At 41.6% G+C, this 7,647-nt stretch overlaps 1 non-coding gene across 1 annotated transcript; it reads left to right on the forward strand.

Moving 5' to 3' along the window:
• Nucleotides 1–2,200: 2,200 nt before the first annotated feature.
• TRNAA-GGC lies at nt 2,201–2,272 on the forward strand. The gene has a single exon. It is a non-coding gene; the product is annotated as a tRNA-Ala (tRNA).
• The last annotated feature ends 5,375 nt before the right edge of the window (nt 2,273–7,647 follow it).

Below are 7,647 nucleotides of genomic sequence, written 5' to 3' on the forward strand. Positions count from 1 at the left end.
ACCTCTTCGGTTACCTCTACATCTCCCTGGTTCCTACTCTTTGCTAAACTGAATTCATGGATCAGATTCCTGACATAGGTGAAGCGGCCAAACATAAAGGGTCTTCCTAAGGTGTCCTTTCGATAAAATCAGAGTCACCTCTGGAAGGGTGGAGAGACTCTCCCAGTAGCTCCGGAATAAGGTTTGTAAGTGTGTTTCAGTAGACGTTCTCAAACTTCACGGTGTGTTAGAGTCATCTGGAACAGAAGTCAACAATAAATCTTTCTGGAACTGTCTTTAGAACATTCTGATTCATGAAGTTTAAGTAGGGGACGGGAATCTGGACTTCAACAAGCACTCCAGCTGATTCTGATGCAGGTGACCTGTGGACTACGGTCTAGAAATGCTGTGAGAGATGATTTAGGCAAGTCTAAGAGTAATCTGGAGTTCTGAATCCTTGTGGTTTAAAAAGGAATGTTTTATAAAAGGAGTATTTGCAAAAAGGATTTTTTTTTGGTATTAAAAAAATGTGATGGCGTACGTCATCAGACACAGACCTGAGTTTGGATGACAGTTTGCTCACCTGATACCTGTGTGTCTTAGATACATTGTTTTATTTTATTTTAATTAATAGACTTTATTCTTTTAGAGCACCTTCAGGCTCACAGCAGAACTGAGCAGCAAATACAGAGTTCGCACACAGCCCTCCCCACCCACACATACACACTCCCCTACTCTCAGCATCCCTCATCCGTGTGGCATGTTTGGTACAATCAATGAACCAACATGGCACATTATTATCAACCAAAGTCCATAGTTTACATTAGGGTTCACTCTTGATGTTGTACATTCTATGGGCTTTGACAAATGCATAGTGACATGTGGCCACCACCATAGTAGATACGTTATTTGGTGGTTCTTTCCTAACACGTGACACAAGAGCACCACTAGCCAGTCGAAGGAGGTATTCTAAGGATGAAACACAGATTAAAAAAAAAGAAAAACCTTAGTCATGAAAAGTAGGATAGATATGTTAATAGTAGTCTCTTTTTATTAAAAATTTCAAAAACTAGATTATTCAACTAAATGAAGAAATGCTAAGTCCAGGTTTTCCATAAATTTCTTTTCCGTAGATCAGTGTTTTCACGCAGGCGCAGTACCAAAAGGGAACGTCGGCACCCGGGGGCAGAGCTGGGCCAGAGGCAAGCAAAGGCCCAGCCGTGACACAGCTAGGCAACTGAACAGTGGTTCTTTGGCATTAATGGTAACTCAATAAAATATGCCTTTGATTTAATACAAAGAACTGCAGCTAGGTGTAGACAATACACTAGAAAAAAAATTTTTTTTTCCTATTGTACTCACTCATTTCAGACACCTTCGACCCATTCCGCAAAAGAAAGAAAACAAAAAGAAGATGACCAGTTACAGACTGGCTGGAAATGAATTATGTGATTTTCGTATTATCTGGGAGCCATTATTTTGTTCTGTGCAAGACAGTGTCAGGTAGACCGCAACCACACTGATTACACATTTATTCTGTCTGGATTTTGGAATTTAGTGAAAGGCCAGCCGAAGGATGTGGAAACTTGTATCTTTCTCTCTCTCCCCCGACCCCTTCAGATGTACAAATACACTTATATTTATCACATTCTGCGGACTGGATGCATAATGACGTATATATAACGTGTACACACAATGTGTGTATGGTGGGGGGTGGGTGTGCCATTTTTGGGTTAACAAACTTTTTGGTAAGAAAAAGAGTTTTCAGTAAATTTCCCCAAATTTGAATGGCACAACATCATCCTAGGAAGTACTTTTATAGAAATCTGACGGCAAGGAGTGGTACCCTCAGGACCTTTGTACCCCGGGTATCTTGTGCAGTGCCTGGAACCAACATCCATTGTTGTGGAAACTGATGTGATTTTTTTCTGAAACAACAAAATCTGTGTTTGTCTCAGTAAGGTTCTCAAGGAAGTTAGATTTTCTCCTGAGTTTTGTTTCATCTTGTCTAGTTATATTAAGGTAGATCAGGTTATGCTGTAATAAGAGAAAACTCCCAGATCTCAGCGACTTCTGTTCTGCCCGTTAGTGTTGTTGCACTGTCCCACCTAACTGCCATGGTTTAGGGAGATAAAATCCATCCTGTGTCCCAGAAACAGAGGGGAACTGGCGAGAAGGAGACCAGAAGTCTCCACTACTCAGTTTAAATGGCTTCCAAAGGGAGGGTGTAGCTCAGTGGTAGAGCACATGCTTGGCATGCATGAGGTCCTGGGTTCAATCCCCAGTACCTCCATTAAATAAATAAATAAACTTAATTACGCCCCCCATTTTTTTTTTAATTAAAGCTTTCCAAGGAGATACAGAACAGAGCAATAGCTTCTTCTAAGATGGGGAAAATCATAAAAAAATAAGTAGAGAGATGAAGAAACTACTTAATCACAAATGAAATGAACAAATCTTAGATGCTAATTTTGAAGAATCCTGCAATTTGAGTACATTTTAAAAATCTAAAGTAACTTTGAAATCAACGTGAATTTATTTTAAAAGAACTTTAAAATGCCATATATCTAATATTTTAAAGCAGTCTATTTTTTCTTTGTCAATGTAGAGCTGAAAAACAATTCTAAATAATAATAGAAACCGTGAGGATAGAAGGCCCAACGGTTTTGAGTAAATCTTCATTGTGTCACTGAATATATGGTATTCAATCACTGGGAATTTGAGTAAAGCAATTTTCCCCTCCTTTGACAATATAATTTTTTTTCTTATGGAATTCTTATAAAAATAGTATAATGTAATGTTATTATAATTTAAATTCATGTTAAGCCAAAGCTTTAAGTATTGTGCCAGTGTAGTTTCTGGTCATCCCGAAATCTCTATAAAAGGGTTGCCAGAATTGAGTTGATTCTCTGAGAGTTCTTCAGAGTAGCTTTTCTCTGGGACTTTTTCAACACTGGATCTCTGATGGTTTAAAAAATTGACCAATCTCAAACCTGACACATAAATCTGACACAAAGAATTTAGAACTAAATTGTTAACGTAATTTATGGTATTTAGTTTCCTCCTTAGACACAGAGGTGTGATTAAACCTGCTGGTCCATCCAGCCATTGGGGTTGGCTAGTGATCCTGAACTAGAAGAAAACACTGTATGAATTTATAAGAAATGGAAGCCAAGCTTAATTTTAACCTTCATGTGAAAGTCTTTAATAATATCATTAATCTTCTTGGATGGATGTCATTTAGGGTAGTTTGAAATGCCATGTGCTATGAGAGAGCACAAATGCAGTGCTTTCTGGATGTGCTGAACTAGGTCAAGTCTGAATTCCCCTCCAGACCTAGGATTTGATGTGTAGACAGAGCGTGCAGTTTTGCAGTCTGCCGAGCCAGAAGAGGATTTAATACTACATTCAGAGCTGTACTCAAATTGTCAAAAAATGTTCAATAAAATAACATGGCAAGTCATACTCAGTTGGACTAGCTGGCAAGGTAGCATGAAAAAATTGAGAAATAAGGCACATGAGATGTAGTGCTATTTACATGTTTCCAGGGCTTACGCCCTGGGTGGCTCGCTATTTACAAGACAGCAGTTTCCACCCTTCCCCTCTGCTTTAAGGTTTGAGACAAGGCCAAGTCCTCCATCTAACTTCATATGACTGTGGTCTAGTTCAGATTGGTATTTGTCACCACTCTCTGCAGCAGACAGGAATGCCGCAGACAGGAGGAGGAGGAGAAGGAGGAAGAGATTAGGGACTCAGTCTGTTAAAGGTAAACATACCTGAGACAGCCCAACAGCCTGGCGGTCAGATGCTCTAATTCTAGATAACAGTTAAAGGAAAGGGGATTTTAGAATTCTCAAAATATTTGCTGCCACTGGAAAAAAAAAAGTCATTTAGTAGAGCATTGTTATGTGCCCTCTCTGAAGATGTTTTACAGAATTCTAAGCTTCTTACTGAGAAACGAATGGGACATCTGGCTGAAAGCTGACAGATCATAGATGCTTTTCAAGTAAACTAAGACCTAATTTGATGGAAGAGAAAAACCAGCAGTCAGAACAAATGAATCAATATAACAAAAGTATTTTTAAAAGCTAAAAAATGACATTCTATCAATATGAAAGATATTAACAAAAATAATGATAGTGAAACATTTTTAAAGATAATGTATGCAGAGTTTTTTTTTTTTTTTTACTTTATGAATACGTAACAATGTCTGAACTATGGGCCGGATGTTATTTTAATGGCTTTACGTGTATTGACCTTCTAACAATCTTATGAAGTGAGTTCTATTATCTTTCTAAAACTCTAGAAAATGAGGCACGGGGGAAGTTAAATATTAAGCTGGTAAATGATGGACATGAGACTTGAACCCAGACATCCTGGCTCCATCCTGCATAAATTGTGATAAATTATGAAAGGGAAGAATACAAAGCTTCTCTCAGTTAACTGTTGCAATGGAAACAATACTCTACCATGTGTTTCCAAGTTACTTAATATGTGATGTAATTTCTGCTGTTAATATCACTGGTGAGCTGTATCAGTTTCACATAATAGGTAAAATTGGAGGAAAGGAGCAAGTGATTGTTGCTTTGTGTTGTGCTCTAGGACTCAGATTTAGAACAGAATTTACTTTATTCAGCCATTTCTGTTTCCTTCTCTGAAAAATGTAGGGTTATAATGCTCATCGCACCATCAGGTTATTATTGATTTGGATGGTTGATTGGGACATTAGTCTTCTGGAAGAATCTTTATTGTTACATTATATTAGCTAATCGTGTAGCAGTCAATTTCTTGAATTTAGAGTCCACCCAGGTTTTCTTGTCACTTTGATGACCTAATTCCAAGTTAAATCACAGTATTAAGCAGCACTGACTTGCTTGAGCTGTGGAACATAAATCTTTTCCTACCAGGTAAACAATAGCAATTCAATGGAATTTGGCTTGGAAGGGAAATGATTTTCCCACAGCTCTGCCCCACCAGGAGGAGCCCCGACACTCCCGCAAGCTGCAGGGTTTAGTGCAGGTTTGGTGGTGCCCCCACTCGGCACAGTCTGGTTGCCAAGGAGCTGAGCCGGGGGTTTGTACTGAGAAAGATCATCAGCATTCTTCGGTGGGTGACAGATCACAAAAGGGAATCCAAGCAGACGGAGTGGCTGGGTGAAATAAATAGGTGCATGTAACTGGCAAAGGGAAATGTTTTTCGCCTTCTGGAAAGCATGGACTTTGGAATCAGGTAGACCTGGGTTGGAATCCGGCTTCACACCTTAGAAAGTGGTGCTGATATAGCAGTGATCACTGGGGAGTTGCCGACCCTCACTCAGCCTTAGTTTCCTCTTCTTAAAAAGAACAGTTATAAGCATTAACTAGCTGTATGTGTCTAGCACATAATAGGAGCACAAACCTTTTTTTTAATTGAAGTACAGTCAGTTGCAATGTGTCAGTATCTGGTGTGCAGCATAATGTCCCAGTCATGCATATGCATACACATATTCATTTTCATACTCTTTTTCATTAAAGGTTATTACAAGATAATGAATATAGTTTCCTGTGCTATACAGAAGAAATTAGTTTTTATCTATTTTTAAATGTAGTAGTTAATATTTGCAAATCTCAAACTCCCAAATTTATCCCTTCCCACCCCTCGTCCCCCAGTAATCATAAGATTGTCGTGATCTAGTAGTCTGTCGGGGTCTGTTTCATTGGTCATTCTTTCAGGGGACTTCTCTGGTTTTTTTAACTGGGAGTGGTTCCTCCGCTTCTTCGTTTTACTTGCATCTTTCTGGTTCTGTGGATTAAGCAGTATCAGCTATCTACTGTGGTCTCGGAGGGCTTTCGCTTTTAAGTGGAAGTGTTCCTGTGCAGACCGCACATTTAGTAATTTTGCTGTGAGTTCTGTTCTTAGTATGGATGGTTGCCCCATCTTTCTTCCTTGCGTGTTGGCTGTTGTCACTTTGATTGGGGGTGCGGTCAGTGTTGTGATCGTAGCCTGCCAGGGTTGTTGAGTAAGGTCTTCTTTTTGTCCTGTTGTTGTCACAGCCCTGACAGGGGCCAGTTCTGCTCCCCTTTGGTTGGACTAGAGGCTTCCGGACCCGTTTCTGAGCTGCGGGGATGTCAGCACGCTGCTCTGGTGCCCCCAGGTTCTGTACCTGCAGAGCCACCAGTACAGATCTGCTGCCGCCAGGCGCTGGGACCCGCAGTGGCAGCAGTGCCATCACACACCAGGATCCGTGCTGCACTCCTGGGTCAGTGCCTTCCCCAGCCCCCTGTTCCTATATGGTACCCAGGTCCGCTGCGCGCCAGAACTCTGCTCCTTGCTTGCTCATCCTGCAGGTGCGGGTCCAGAGACCCCACCTAGCAAATCCTTCCCCTCTGCCTGGGGCTGCAAACAAATCTCAGTCCTGCCTGTGAAGCTGTGGGGCCCCTGGGTATGGGGTTCGGGTTTCAACCCCACCTCTGCCTGGGAGCCATGCACCGGTACGTATGGTGGCTGTGACTGAGCCCCGCCTCTCTTCACTAGGACATGCCAGGACTGGTGCCATGGGCCTGCAGAGACAGTGGCTGCGGCCAAGCTGACTGTGCCTCTCCCCGCAGGGCGCACCAGCAGTGTGGCTTTTTTCATGGGGGACCCAGGCTGTTCTGTTCTGTATACACTCCGAGCCACAGCCCCCAGGCTGCCTCTGAGCAGTCGGCCCCCGCCCTCTCCCTGGTTCCAGCAGCCAGTCCCCCTTTCCCTGCGGGTATGCATCTAGGGCTGGGGATCTCAGGGACCCTTGGTGCCAGTTTCTCTCAATTCTTTGGGCCAAGTGGCTGCTCTTCACTCCTCTGAGCCTCGGAGGTTCCTCCTCCACCCCCACTGCCCTCTCCGCTGGAGACCCAGTGTCCCAGCTTCTCCTCCTCTGCTGCTCCCTCCCTGCGGGTCAGGTCCCACATTGATTTCCTTTTGCTTCCTTTTTTTTTCCCTCCTACCAGATTTTGTGAGGACTCTTCTTGTCTTTCGAAGTAAGAGATGCTCTGTTGAAGTTCAGCAGGTGTTCTGAGTGGGTGGGTGTGTAGTTGCGTCTCTTGGTGTCTTCATGGGAGAGGGTGAGGTAACAGCTTCCTGCTACTCTGCCGTCTTGGCGCCCCTCCCTCTTCAATACAATTTTTTTTTTTTTTTAAGGAAGAGCTACTTTTCAATAAATACAATTATTTGGGGAAGAAGTGTGAATAAAATATTTTCAAAGACTCATCACTAATTAGACATTACTTTTTATTAATCAAAAATCCATTTTGGAAGACTGAATCCTTTTTGTTCAATTCTGAATAATGAATAATTTAAACTACTCTGAATTAACTGAATAATAAAGTTATTCAGCTTCTGCTTAATTTTTAAAAATTAAAGTTATATTGAGTCGCTGGGTCACTCTCTGAAGCAAACCAAGACTGAGTGTTTAGTATTTTCTCAACTTTAGGAGATGAGTTTCTGATTTTTAGGACAATTTTGGCCAAAGATCAGATAAGTCACTTCTCTTTGCAGGTACCAAACTAGAAATGCTTTTAGCTCCAGGAGTCTTACATTAGTCAGAGGGTTATTCTATCTTATTAGGTCTCTTTTACTCTTTAGTCATGATAAAATTAAGTAATACATCAACAGCTTTGCCTTCTCGGCCTCCTGCTGGTACATACATTTCCT

The sequence above is a fragment of the Camelus ferus genome, chromosome 34, assembly GCF_009834535.1.
Source record: "Camelus ferus isolate YT-003-E chromosome 34, BCGSAC_Cfer_1.0, whole genome shotgun sequence".
Taxonomy (NCBI): domain Eukaryota; kingdom Metazoa; phylum Chordata; class Mammalia; order Artiodactyla; family Camelidae; genus Camelus; species Camelus ferus.